Here is a 15,860-nt window from a genome sequence, read left to right on the forward strand (position 1 = left end):
TAAAAAATTTTGATGTTCATGAGTCAATTGCCATACACAATGGGTTAAAAGCCATGCTCTTTCAGTGGCTCACATAGTCAGCGATGGAATCACCAGATGTTTCCTAGGTCTTCTCCTTCATTTCAAGGATCTTTTCTTTTTCTGTCTCTCTCCAATGGACAAGGCAGATATGGCTCATTGGCACCCATCTGATTCCTTTTCCATCTGTACAGATAAAAGCAAATCTTCTTCCCCAAGCAGTTAATCTATCTAGTCCCTTCCATTCACCACTTTCTGGGTCTCTCCATATCACTTGGTGATTATCTAAAGATATTAGAGCTGCTGGCACTGGACACTACCTTTCTGGCAGGTTATGAAATCTACCTGCCAGAGCCAGTGCATCTCTATCAAAAATAAAAAAAAAATTAATAACATAAAGAGCTAAGTTTATAAGTTCTACAGGGTTACCTGTGGCTCTCCCTTTCTTTTCATTTGGAGGAGTGTCTTGAGGTCTCTGTTTCTCCTCTCTATGATTGCCTGTACTTCAGGATTACAAGATATACCAGTGGTGTGTAAAATCTGATACAGTGCACAAAAGTATGCAAAATGTTTAGAAGTATATGCAGGTCCACGGTCTGTTTATTGCTGGTGGACACACATAATTGCAAAAACTTGTATGAGGAATTCAGTGACCACACAGGCAGTCTCTTTTGCTGCTGGTATTGCAAAAGTAAATCTTGAAAAGGTGTTTACTACAACATGGACAAAAGATAGACAACTAAAAGATTTATAATGGGCCACATCCATTTGCCAAATGTATTTGGGTCTCAAACCACAAGAGTTCTTCTCTGGAGGAAGTGTAAGGGCATGGAAAGGAAGGCAAACTTTTACTATGCTCCTAGCTTCCTCTTTTGTTATCCCAAATTGCAAACATAAAGCTCAGGCAGCCTGAAGATATTTAGAATGAGATTCTTGGGCTGCCTGAAACAAAGGAGTATTGGCTAACGTTGTTAGAAGGCTATCTGCTTTTGAATTTCCATAAAAAATTGGAACTGGAAGTCCGCTATGAGAGTGGACATACAAGATATAAATATTACTTGTTCTTAAAGTTCCTTAAAGAGCTGATATATATAGGAAGCTACAAATTTTATTTGAGTTATGGCAATTCTTTGTCCCACACCTACTGAATAAGCCTAATCAGATATTATATTTACATCTCCTATATAATAAGTAAGAGCTAGCATAATTGCATACAATTTATTCTGCTGAGTGGACTGAAAGGAAATTCTGTCTACTCTCTTTATAGTCAAGTCATGAGAGTATACAACACAAATGTTGTTTGGATGCATGTATGAATATAGTTGGTCCTTTCATAGTAACCTTAGAAACCTTTTCTTCAAAAATCCATAGCCAATTATGTAATAGCTGGGTTATCTTTAATGGAGATCCATGTGTAAAATATTGAGCTGTGGCCAATAAAATTTGCCACTCTGGGATGTTTTCACAGCATACATTAATTTGTGCATTGGTATAAAAGGTGTATATCTTGTTTGGTCTTATCCCAGATAATTGTATTACTCGCTTAATGGTTTTTAATAAGATTCTAGCCAAAAGCATTGGGCAAGGAGTAAAGCTTTGGTCCAGTTGTGCTGGAAGGGTCACCCACTCTATCACACTGTCTTCTTGATGAAGGACTGCTGTGAATGCCTCTTTTGTAAGAAAAACTGATATTTCCAAGGGTTTCTGAGTAACTCTTTCAACTACATTAGATAAAGCCAGTTCAACTTCTCTCAAAGCTTCTTGAGCTTCTTTGATAAGCTGGCATGGTGAGTCTAAAGCATTGTCTCCCCTTAAAATGTCATATAATGGTTGTAAATGAAAGGTAGTTGAGCCTAACACTGGATGCATCCATTCAATATCTCCTATCAATTTCTCAAAGTCATTTGAGATATTCAACTTCTCTGTTCTTAAAAAAAAGTTTTTGTATGTAAGCACCTTAGGATACTTCATATCCTAAATATTGAAAAGGAGCATGCCTTTGAATTTTTTCTGGGGCTATACACAATTTGTAGTTCTTTAATGTTTCTATGGTCTTTTGTAGACGTGCTTCTAACATTTGCTCCACAAGTGCACACTCCAAAATATCATCCATATAATGTAATAACATAATTTTTGGAAATGCTTTTCTTATAGGAGTAAGAGCATACATTTACACATAGTAGGACTATTTTTCATTCCCTATGGCAAAACTGTCCATTCATATCTTTTATAAGGCTCATTTAAATTAATGATGGGCACTGAAAAGGCAAATCTTTTTATATCCTCCTTATCCAGAGGGATAGAATAGAAACAATCCTTAATGTCTATAACCCAGAGAGGCCATTCCCTAGGCAACTAAATAGGAGATGGAAGCTCAGGCTGAAAAGTTCCCATAGTTTCCATCTGTTCATTTACTTTTCTCAAATTAGTGAACATCATCCAATTTCCAGATTTCTTTTTTATAGCAAATACAGGGGAATTCCAAGGACTTAGAGAAGATTGTAAATGTCCTTGGTGAAGTCACTCCTGTATTACATCTAATAAGGCCTGAATTTTTTCACTTGTTAAGGGCCACTGTTCTACTCACACTGGTGTATCAGTTTCCATTGAATGGGAACAGGTGACAGTGCAGGCAGGCCTTCAACAGCAGCCCTGCCTAAAAAGCCGAAGTACTGAATTGTAATCCTAACTGTTGTAAGATATCTCTTCCCCACAGATTGATGGGGATTTTTTTAACTACAAAAGGAGTAAAAACTCTTGTTTTATCTTTGAATTTTCATCTCAAAGGGGTAACACTAAGTTCAGCTACTATTGATCCTTTTATGCTAGACATATAGGTGTGTGCCTTAATCTTTGGCCAATGACTAGGCCAACTGGCACCTCTAATGACTGTATAACCTGCACCTGTGTCTACCAACCCTTTCAATGGTATGCCATTTACATAGATAGTGAGCATAAATTGGTCAGTTGTAATAACTGCAGTCTAGAATATTCCTGGATTCTTTTGCTAGGAGTCAAAATCTGAGTAAATATCACTAAATTGCCTATCAGGAGTGTGCATCAGTAAACCTGATGGTACTACTTCTCCTGGGTGATGTCACACATTGTCTATTATTGATTGAGATATTGGCTACATAATCCCCAGTTTCCCAAGTCAGTGTATGGATAAACACTGTTTTGTAAGCACTCTTAGGAGGTGAAATGGTCAAGCCTACTGTGCCTGGAGATAAAGGATCTATAGGCTGGACAGGGACAGATTTTATCTCTCCAGGGGATATCTCAGTAGTTCCAGCTGCATACAACTCTATCCTCCCCAATTGTAATCTCTTTCCCCCATCAAGTTGCTTCTTGGCTGATTGATCATGTCAGAGTACTGAACTTCTAAATGACTCTCTGGGTGTAACATTGGCTGCCATCATTCCCCAAGTGTTTTTTTTTTTTTTGGCTGAAGTCCTGGAGCCTGAGCCCTGCTTCCTGTTTTGCATTCTGACACCTAGTAGAAGCCTTTGTTGCATTTTGCCCATGGGGTTTTGGGTCTTGTTCTCCCTCCTTTTTTTTTCACTTTATCTTTTTGTCAACACTGAGCTTTCAGATGATAATGTAACAGTTAGTATTTATATAATGTATTAATATTTGCAAAACTCTATCTATATTTTATTTCATTTGATCAGTACTAAAACGCTTTGCTAATTGCTGCTTTACAATGTAGTTTGAGGTCTGAAAGTACTAACTTCCTTTCATTCTTACCCATTATTTTTTGCATTTTATATTTTTTGTTCCTACAAATGAATTTTATCCTTTTTGTTTAGCTGTACAAAGTATTCTTTTGGTAACTTCATTGATCCAGCACTAAATCTGAGAATTAATTTCAATAGTATTGCTAATTTTTATGATATTGACATAGTCTAAACCTGATTAGTGATTATCCCTCCAATTATTTGAATCCTTTTTTTTTTAATTCAAGGAACATTTTGCAGTTGTATCCATATGAGTATTAAGTATGTGTTGCAAAATTGGCTCCTCTATAGTTATTCAGTTTTTAGTTATTTTGAATGGGATTTCCCTATCAATTCCTCCTTGACTTTGTATTGGCTATAAAGAAATTATATCTTTTTGTTGATTTATTTTGTAAATAGTTACTTTCCTGAAGATATTAATCATTTCAATTAAATAAATTCTTATTAGTAAGAGCCTATTACTTTATATTAAGCTATAATCTAGGAATATCTCCTTCTCATATATCTTCTTCCTTGTTTTAACTGTTTTGCATACAAACAATGGTAGTGAAATTGTAGGCTCTTATGTATGCATGTGTATATGCAAATTGATTCTTTTAATTGCTTTTCTTTTTTTATTATAGCTTTTTATTTACAAGATATATGCATAGGTAATTTTTCAGCATTGACAGTTGCAAATCTTTTTGTTTCAACTTTTTCCCTCCTTTCCCCCACCCCTTTCCCGAAATGACAGGTTGACCAATACATGTTAAATGTGTTAAGATATAGGTTAAATACAATATATGTATTTATGTCCAAACAGTTATTTTGCTGTATAAAAGGAGTTGGACTTTGAAATAGTATACAATTAGTCTGTGAAGGAAATCAAAAATGCAGGCCGAAAAAAATAGAGGGTTAATTGCTTTTCAAAAAGACAAATTTCAGTTACTAACATAGAGCATCAATTAGATAAAAGCCACAGTAAATCCCCAAAAGTCATGGACCTGTTCTTTATATATATCATATATGTACATTATACTTAGATTATGATCTACATTAAGGGCTACAAGGGACATAAAAGATCACCTGGTTATCTCTATATTTTATGAATAGAGAAACAGATGCAGAAGGATGGGGGACTTTCTAAATTATAAAAGTAGTAAGTAATAAAATTAGGATTTAATATCATGGCATCATAGATTTTTAGGGAATAGGGAAAGGCTTCAGTTATGGGTAACGAGCAGAATTTTGAAACAAAATAGAGATTCTAAAAGAAAGAGGTAATGGAGTTCATTCTTGACTTGGAGAATAGTCAGTGCCAACACATGAAATAGGAGATAGAAAGTTGTGCATATAAAGCATCAAGATGGCTAGCTTGTCTAGCCTGTAGAATGTGAGAAACAGATTGAGTCCATAAAAGTAGTTTGGGACCTCATTTGAAAGACCTTAAAATCAACATAGAGGAGAATCTAAACTCAACATTCTTCCTGATTCATCATGTTGTCACTTTCGTATTTCAATGAAATACGAAAATATGAAAATTACATTGAAATGTAAAATTGTTAACGGCCCTATTGTCTATAACTGAAAATGTGACTAGAAAGATGGCTTTTTCTCATTGACAGAGCAAAACAAAACAAACAAATACAAAATCCTACTAGTGAGAGACCATTTTAGCTTTTTTCCCCCACAGGAGAATAACATCTTTAAACAGTTAAACAGCTAAAAAGAACTTCAAAAATAGTCTCTCAAAACAATTTAATGTAGTTTATACCTCTTGTGATGTTGGCATGTTTCATTGCTTAGTATCCTAGCCTTGCCTAGACCATAGCATTAAAACAATAATAATTTTTAGAGGTAAAGAGCTCAGTGATGCACAGAAATCTAAAATACTCTTGAGATATGACCATTTTTCTCAAACCCTTCATTTCTCTTCATTCACTATTTTTTTTTTGACAAAAGCAATATCAGGTAGGTACAGATGAAAAGCCTCTGCCATGAAGAATTCCCTTTTTGGCTTCTTTCTTGATTCTCAAATGTTACAGGATACATGATACCAGTGATAACCTAGGGAAAGATTTATGATCAAAACTCTGGTGACTATAAATCATTACCTCTTATTTTGTGATATAAATAGGGGTTGCCTTCTTCCACCTACCATATAAATAAAACTAAGCTCTTGCTAAAATTCACAATCTAATGCTCAGTGCTGCTACCATTTACTCTTCCTGTCTTTTTATAGACAGAGAAGTCCACATATATAATACTTCAGTGATGTTTATTTTCAAGCTGCTAGAATTCTCATCCTCACATGTCAAATATTTGTTGAATTCTTGAAATGTAAGAAAAAGAAAAGAAAATTAAAAAGACCAACTGACAAAAGTTGATTGATCAAAGAATAAAAGAAAATGCTTTCCAAACTTTAGATCTCATCTAAAATGAGACTGGATCATAAAACAAATAGGTATTCGTATAATGGGTTCCCCGTATGTCAGGAAAGCTGGCTTTATTGTCTGAAGATTTTACCTTAAGACATTTTCTAGCTTTCATTCACTAGAATATGTCTCAGTCACAATACTCTTCTCTTAGTGATCAATTATCTAAAAATTAGATGTGGTCCAATTAGAAATAGTCCAAGAACAATTCTTTATTATTTTTTTTTAAAAATTACTTATTTGATATCTACTTTTAAAATATTTTCATTTCCATTTTTTCTTCTTCCCTCTCCTTGCTCTCCCCTCCCCCAAGATGGCAATTAATCTGATTCTTACATATGTACAGCTATATTAAACATTTCCACAGTAGCCATGTTGTGGAAGAAGAATCAGAACAAAATTTTTTAAAATCACGGGAAAGAAAAAAAAATAACACAAATGAAAATGGTATGGTTTGATGTACATTCAGACTTCATAGTTCTTACTCTTTGTGAATAACACTTTCCATTATGAACCTTTTGGAACTGTATTGCTGAAAACAAAGTCTATCAAAGTTGATCATTCCTACAATACAATAATATAGCTGTTACTATGTACAATGTTCTCTTGGTTCTCTTCACTTCATTCAGAATCAGGTCATGTAAGTCTTTCCAAGTTTTTCTGATTTCTGCCGGCTCATCATTTCTTATAGAACAATGATATTCTATTACATTCATTTACCATAATTTGTTCAACCACTACCCAATTAATTGACATTCTATTAATTTCCAATTCTTTGTTACACAAAGAGAGCTACTGTAAACATTTTTGTAAATGTGGGTCTTTTCCCATTTTTTTTTATCTCTTTGGGATACAGACTTAATAGTGGTGTTGCTGGATCAAAGGAAATGCACAGTTTTATAGCCCTTTGGATTATAAATTGCTCTCCAGAATGGCTGGATCAGTTTACAACTCCATCAACAATGCCTTAGTGTTCAAATTTTCTCATATCCTCTCCAACATTTATCATTTTCCTGTTTTGTCACATTAGCCAATCTGATAGGTATGAGGTGGTACTTTAGAGTTGTTTTAATTTGCATTTCTCTAACAAATAGTGATTTTTAACTTTTTTTCATATAACTATAGATGGCTTTAATTTCCTCATCTGAAAACTGTTTGTATCCTTTGACTATTTACCAATAGAGCAATGACTTGTATTCTTATAAATTTGATTCCATTTTAGAAATGTGGCCTTTATCAGAAACACTGTAAAAATTATTTTTAATTTTTCTGCTTCTCTTCTAATCTTAGTTACAGTGATTTCTCTATGCAAGATTTTTGTAATTTAATGTAATCAAAATTATCCTTTTTGCATTTCATATTGTTTGCAATTACCTGTTTGGTCATAAACTCTTCCCTTCTCCATAGATCTGACAGGCAGATTATTCCTTTCTCTACTAATTTGCTTATGGTATTATTACCCTTTATGTACTTCATGTACTCATTTTGACCTAATTTTGGTATAAGTTGTGAGATGTTGGTCAATGTCTAGTTTCTGGCATATTGTTTTCCAGTTTTTCTAGCAGCTTTTGTCAAATAATTCTTTTTCCCAGAAGCTGGTTTATCAAACAGTAGATAATTATTGTCATTGATTATTGTGTCTTATGTACCTAACCTATCTCACTCATCCACCACTCTATTCCAAGAACAATTCTTAGACAAGTTTAAAAAATAGTGTTTCAAAAGACTGAAAAAAGATTTTAAAAATCAATTAAGACAGTAATGAAAAAAATGAGAAGAAAAACAAGCTTTATATAAGAAAATAGTAAAAAAAAAAACTGGTAAAAGAGATGCAAAAATACTGAAGAAAATAATTTGTTTAAAATCAATATCAGTCAAGCAATAAAAGAGGCATAAAACCTCACCAAAGAAAATAACTCCTTTAAAATTAGAATCAGTCAAGGGGAAACTAATGACTCATGAGACAGCAAGAAAAAATAAAACAAAGTTCAAAAGGCTAAAAAATAGAAAATGTGAAATATCTCATATGAAAAACAACTGACATGGAAAATAGATTAAAGACAATCTAAGAATCATCAGTAGTATTTGAAAAGCATGATAAAAATATATATTATATTTCTTATTTTTTTGATCATGACTTTCAGGTAGACTAATGTTTTAAATTATCTCTCCTTGATCTATTTTCCTGGTCAATTGTTTTTCCAATGGATATTTCACATTTTTCTGTATTTTCATTATTTTGGTTTTGCTTTATTGTACCTTGATTTCTCATAAAGTCTTTAACTTTCAATTGCTCAATTCTAATTTGGAATTCTTTTTCTCAGGTAGGTATTGTACCTTTTTCCCCAATTAGCCCATTTTGCTTTTTAAGTCATTCTTCTGCTCATTTGTTTTCTGTAGTTCCTTTTGCACCACTCTCAATTCTTTTCCTAATTTTTCCTCTATCTCTCTTACTTGATTTTCAAAATCCTTTTGAGCTCTTCCATGGTCTCAGCCTAATTTCTTATTTTTCTTGGAGGCTTTGGGTGTAGGACTTTTGTCTTTTTTGTCTTCTGAATGTATTTTGATCTTCCTTGTCACCATACTAAATTTCTATGATCAGAATTTTTTTTATCTATCTGCTCATTTGCTTAGCCTATTACACATCTTTTAATTCTTTATTAAAGTAGGGCTCTGTTTCCAGAGTGGAGGGTGCATTGTTCCAGGCTTCGGGGATTTTGTACATTTGTTTTCAGAGATCTTTCTAGGGACCTGAGCACAGGCACACTTTTCTTCCCTGGAATTGATAGGAGTGTCCCTGCCCCACTGTGGCTATAAAATCTAGTGTGCTCAAACAACAGAGTCCTGCTTTGCTGACACCAAGGCCAAGGCTGAGACCAGGGTTGTGCTGGCATGGCTTGTACTGGAACTGCCTGCCAATTCCCATCCTGTTGGCACAGACCCTCTCCACTAACCTTTCAAGTCTTCCCTGGTATCCTCTGATTTAGAGATTCAGAAGCCACCAGCACTACTGGTCCTGCCTTGCTGACACTGGGTCTGGGTCTGAGTCTAGGTCTGGGGCTAGAGTTATGCTGGCCCAACCTGTGCTGGGCTTGTGTGCTGGGCTTTCACTTTGGTTCCACAGACCTTTTCTGCTGATCTTCCAAGTACTCTTTGGTGTCTCTGGTTTGAAAGGTCTAGAAGCCACTAGTATTGTCACTGCTTCAGAGGTCCTATTTTGCTGCCACTGAGGCCTGAGCAAGAGCTGGGCCTGGAGCTAGAGCTGTGCTGTAATGGCTGTACCAGGACTACATGTTGGACTCCCACCCTGGTATCACAGACCTTTTTTGCTGATCTTCTAAGTTGCCTCCACTGGAAAATGTTCTACTCCATCTTTTGGAATGTTCTAATGTTCTAAAATATGTTTAGAGTCATTGTTTAAAAGAATTTGTAATAATTTGGGGGAGAGGGTGCATGAGTTCTTGCCTTTATTCTGCCATCTTGGCTCAGCCTCCAGATATTATATTTCAAAGAAATTATAATGAAAAATTGTTCACATATCTTAGGATTAGAGGGCAAAGTAGAAATTGAAAAATTCAACTGGTGACTTCCTAAAAGAAATTCTAAAGTAATACTCCCAGAAATATTATAGCCAAAACCCAGAACTTTCAAGTAAGGGAGAAATATCGCAAATAGCTAGAAAAAAATAATTCAAATATTATGGAGCCACAATCAGAATTACACAAGATTTATCAGCTACCACTCTAAATGGGTGAAGAATTTGGAATGTGATTTTTCAGAAGTGAAAGAAACTAGTATTACAACCAAGAATAACCCATATAACAAAACAACATAATCCTTCCTCAGGCAGGATTCTTAAAAAAAAAAAAAAAAGTGGGGGACTTCATGGAGGACTAGAGCCTCTGGTATAAGGGCTTGCTGATCCCCTTTGAAGGTTGCTTATCCACCTTTGGTGTCTACCTGGCCCTCAAATCTCACCTGTGGCTTCAAGAAGCTGTAGCATCTTCAGTAGCCAGACCCTGGTAAATTGTCTTGCCAGATGGATTAAACTAGATTGAGGATAACTGGCCACAAACTCATTGATGATTTAAAGAGACTGTCTACCTCAAGAATGTGAAGACTTCCCTGGATGAACTGGGAAAATCGATCAATTTGTTTCAATGGCCATGAAGGCAGAAAAAGCAGGCACTGTGGAGTACTCAAAGCTTGGTCAAGCATGGAAGATGCTAAGTCATCCACTGCATCCTGACATATTGCCAGTCATACTTTTCTCTTCCCACTGGACTTTGATGACTCAGGAAGAAAGAGTAAGGTTGATGACTTTATGCAATTCTATCTCAGTTAAATTTATGCATGAGTCAAGACATCACCCTGTAGTGTCATTGGTCCTCTTCAAAAATGAAGGACAAACAACATAATTCTATAGAAGAAAAAATGGATATTTAGAGAAATAGAGAATTTTTAAACACTCCTAATGAAAAGTTAATAAATATTAATTAATTACCTGTACCAGGCCCTGTGCAAAGCACTGGAATTATGACTGAATTGATTTCAAGAAACTCATAGTCTAATGGGTGCATACAAACAACTACATGCAAACTAGCTATATATTTGATAATTGTAAATCAAGAGTTGAAAAACACGTGAATTAAAGGGGGTCTGAAAGGCTTCCTGTAAAAGGTAGGATTTTATCTGGGCCTTGAAAGAAGCTATGGAAGTTGGGGGCAGAGATGAGGAGGAAAAGAAATTACAGACATTGGGAAGATCAATTGAAAATGTCTAGAGTCAAGAGATGAACTTTCTTGTGCAAGGAAAAGCAAGGAAATTACTATCATGGTCTCACAGAGTACATGGAAGAGATATAAAATGTAAGAAGACTAGAAATGTAGAAGGAAACATAATAAACAGCTTTAAAAGTCAAAAGACTTTTTGTTTGATCTTGGAGGTATCAAGGAGGCACAGGATATTATTGTGTGGGGTGGGGACAATGATATGGACAGACTTGTTCTTTGGGAAGATCACTTTCATAGTTGAGGATAGGATGGAAAAGGATGCAGACAAATGTTCCAGGAAGACCAACAAGCAAGATACTGCAATAATCTAGGTATAAGGCAATGAAAGGCTACACTAGGGTTGTGATAGTATCAGAAGAGTGAAAGAGGAATATGTGAAAGATGTTTTCAAGGTAAAATTGAAAGACTTTGGCAACAGTTTGGCTAAAGGGTATAAGAGAGAATAGAGAATCATGGATGATACTTAGATGATGAGTTGAGGTGATTGGGAGAACAGTATATTACTCCACATTTAGGAAGAACCAGATCTAAAGGATTCTTGACATTGTTCGATTCATCTTTATATTTTTTTAAAAGGGTTATTTTCCAGTGCTTTATAACACACACACATTTACATGTATCATAAAAATCCAATAAAAATAGACTAAGAACTTGCCATATGTTACATATTTTCTTTCTTTCTTTGCTTCTTCTGGGATTTCATTGATGTAAATAACTGTGGGTGAAGAAGTCCTATTACCAATTCAGAGCAGCAACTCTTTTGTTACTTGAAATCTTAAGAAAGTTGTTAGCTAAGAGACACCATCAGAGTGAATAGAGAAGTGGCCTCAAAATCAGGAAATATATGTTCAAGTCTCTATTTTGACACATTCTATACTGGCTTTGTGATCTTGAATAAGTCATTAAACATACTTTCATTTTTAAAAAACAGAAATTCACTTGAATGGGTTAAATTACATGTAAATACAAACTTTCCATTGGTGGTGTGTGTATGAGAAGGATTTTCTACACATTTTTTTTCCCATTTCATGTATGTTTCTGCCAGAAAACTAGATTTTTTTTCGTATCAGAATTATTTTCTGCACCACACTGCCAAGTCATGCTTCCCCAGGATTAGGTCTCACTAGGGTGAGATGAAGATAAAGGCAACTGAGGTCAAAACAACAATTGATTTAACACTGAGTTTTTTTGCTGCTGGCACTTAGTGTCTACATCTTGCCCCTTCAAGTCTGGATAGCTAATTATTTTACAGACCATTTGACCACGTGGATTATTGTTCTTCAGTTCTAGTAGTAGTTTTCTGGTTACTGTCTATGCACGTGGACTTTGAAAATCAAGTCTTCTTCTATTCCCTGATAATTGGGTACTATTGATTTTTGTTGCTTACTTTTCCTCTGAATCAGCGCTGCCCAGACCATAGAATTTTAAGTGTTCTTTTTCTGCAATGCTTGACTTCTACCTGGTCTCTTTAGCCTGTTACTAGTTATGACCCTGTGTGCCTTTTTTCCCCCAATTACAATTCCTTTTACAAATAGTCTTATTAATCCACTTTGGTGTTTAATTGTACTTACTGTCAAGAAATATCCATTATATATAGAAACCAGAGAGACTGGTTTAAGATTTGTTGGTAAGAGAAATGAGACAAAGGTCAGTAGTCATTTGTGTAGAACACAGAACATGATGGGGAAGACTCAAAAGCAGTTGCCTCATCACAATTTCCTTTAGTGCTATTACTGTTTGAGAAAGTAGAGACCAAAAGTATTTACTACAATGGTGGGAGGGGGGGAATGAAGAGTATGATGAGTACTAGGACTTAAAATGAGTTCCTAATCACAAGTCTAAGTGAACTGAAAGAATAAGAAAAGATGAAAGAAAGTAAATGTGACCTTAACCTGTACATCTGCTATCTTTTGGTACAGCACAGCTGAGGAGAAGTAATTCACAACTATTAGTTGAAAAAAATTTAGCAGTCCCTTACCAAGGTGAGGTTTACTAGCTAAAGCACCCCACATTAAATGATAACGTTGGTTAAATCACTAAGGTTAGCCATCTTCCCACATAAGAGATAGGACTGTCTTTGTATGGTGGAAGGGAGGCAGAATTGATCTCTAGCCTCATCTTTAACTACCCTTATCCAAAATAGACTTCATTCACTGCCAGGAAGGGAAGCAGAGATACAAGAGCCAGAGGTCAACATTCTGTTCTCCTTGAAGAAAAAAGGTTTCAGGCTAGAATAAATATTATTGGTCTAGGGGATATGAGTTTCAGATCCAACTTAATTTCGGATCAATGTTTCAGTATTGAGAAGGAAGGCATGATCTCTTTCTCTCCAAATACCAGTTCTACAATGAACACACAGTAATTATCAGAAAACAAACAAACAAACAAAAATCAACTCATTTATCCAAACTGGTAGCGAAAACAAAAATCAGAAAAAGTATACATAGAAGAATATATACCAGACAATAGAATTAAGGTACTCTCCATTGGGAGTAAGTTAACTTAGCTCAACTAGGAGAGGAGAGACAGACAGAGACACACACACATAGATACACAAAGAGAGAAAGACAGAGAGACAGAGACAGAGAGGGACAGAGATAGGGAGAGACAGAGAGACAGAGAAAGAGAGAAGAGAGAGAGAAAGAAACAGAGAGAAGAGAGATAGAGACAGAAAGACAGAGAAGGAAGGTCAAAGGGAGGGAAGAAGGGAGAGGAAGAAGGCAAGGGAGAGGGAGGGAGACTGGAAGGGAGAGAGAAAAAGGGAGAGAAGGAGGGAGGGAAGGAGGAAGGGAGAAAAAGAGAGAGGGAGGGAGAGAGGGAATGAAGGAGGAAGGGAGGGAGAGAAGGAGGGAGAAGTGAGGAGAGAGACAGAGAAAGAAAGACAGACAGAACTCAGAGAGATAGAGACAAAGAGAGACAGAGAAACAGAGAAAAAATATTCGAGAAATAGAGAGATTATATTCTCCAAAGTTCTACAGTTAATAAGGTGAATATAAGGATATGATGGAGACTTCCAACTCCTTTCATAATAGCTTCTTCCCAGAATGCTTTTCATTTTCAGCAACACAAAGAATTGGCATCTTCCAAGTCTCCTAAAGCTAAAAGTCAGAAGTGCCAGAAGTCCAAAGACACTCAGCAACTTGGAAAAAAAAAACTCAACAAAATCTGAAAAGCTCTCCTCTCATTCACTTACATTCAGAACATTGTTGTCAATGTTCTGAATTTATATATACATATTTCTCCACAATATAGGTCCTTGTAGATCCTTGTATCAGGGACTATTTCATTTTTGTTTTTGTAGTGCCTTGCACACACAGTGCCTGCCCCATAGTAAGTTTATTGATTGATTAGTTGCTTGATTAACTGATTGACTGAGAGATATGGTGTACTTTAAACTGGATATGTTATGCCTCCTTTCAATGGAAGAATTCTCTATATCATTGCACATTCACAATTGTTCTGAAATTTTTGTCTTAATCACTTAACTGGGGCACTGAGATATTAAATGATTATTCAGGGTCATAAAGCCATTGTATATCAGAACCCATGTTTTCTTAAATGTCAGAATCACCTTCCATTCACTAGAACATCCTGACTCTCACAAGTATTATGTCACTTACCTATGATCACAAATCTATTTAAGTGTCCAAGGTGGAATTTGAACATGTGCTTCATCCAGTATATATTTCATGCTACATTTTGTCAGAGGCAATGTACAATGTAGTTAGCTCTTTCGAATGAGTACAGAAACTCATGTGGAGTGTAATGTCACCTATCTCACAAGGCTGTTGTGTGAATCAAATTGGGGTGAAGCAAGCAGGTAAAATTTCTCTATGCTTAGTCTCATTTTTTCCAGTTTATTGCTATAATGAGATAATGTCAGTGGAAGTGCTTTGCCAGTTGTCAAATGCTATATAAATTCAAGCTGTTATTATTATTGCCAAAGAATAAGGCTTAAGGGAAGACTGGAACTAGATCTTCCATTCTCTCCTGAGTCAGAAAAAGTAAGTGCTAGATCATAGATCATAGACATCAGTTATCTATATAATTTACTCCAATGCTAGTCTGGTACATCCCTGACTCACTAAAAACCCAGACAATTAGTCACCTTGGGCCCTACAATTGTAGAAACCTAACCTATATGGTATCTATGAGAATGTCTCCCTTTCACATATAGCATTCTAGCCACCCTTTGATGACTTTTCTGTTTGAAGGTTAACATGATTTAAATTAATTTCACTGGAATCAAATTATTAGGGAAAGAGGGATAGAGGCAAGACAACTATCATTTGCCCTACTTTCCTCAGCCCCACTTAAAGGCATGTTTGATCCAGAGTATGGAAGAAGGCACTTGAGCATTTGTAAATGAATATTTGTCTCAACTTTACCTAAGACAGAGGAAAGTCTGTACTCGAGGTAGAATTTCTGCCATTTATAACTTCAGTAACTAAGATTATAGAGGAAGTCAGTAGGTAAGGGAAGAATTTAGTTCTTCATGCTCCATAATTGGGAGAGTTTTTGATGTGGTTGGAGGTGAGGGCTGAGTTTTTAAAACTTTAAAATTGTCTGGATCCTTTAAGAACTATGTGACTAAACATGAAAAAAATCTTGGAGGTTATCTAGTTTACAAGAAAACCAAGTCCAAAGGTTGTTAAATGATTTGCCTAGTCATACAAATAGCAAGAGTCACAAGTGGGATTTGAACACACATACACATACACAATCATACTCACACATATATTAACACGCACACACACACATACACACACACACACACACCTGAGACTGCATTGATAATTCAAATGAGAAAACTTTCATTACTGTTGATGCAGGTCATTACTAACTCCACAAGTGACAGTCTTAAATAATTACCTGTGATTTTCATTGGATCAGAAAAT

This window comes from Sarcophilus harrisii, chromosome 1, assembly GCF_902635505.1.
Source record: "Sarcophilus harrisii chromosome 1, mSarHar1.11, whole genome shotgun sequence".
NCBI lineage: Eukaryota > Metazoa > Chordata > Mammalia > Dasyuromorphia > Dasyuridae > Sarcophilus > Sarcophilus harrisii.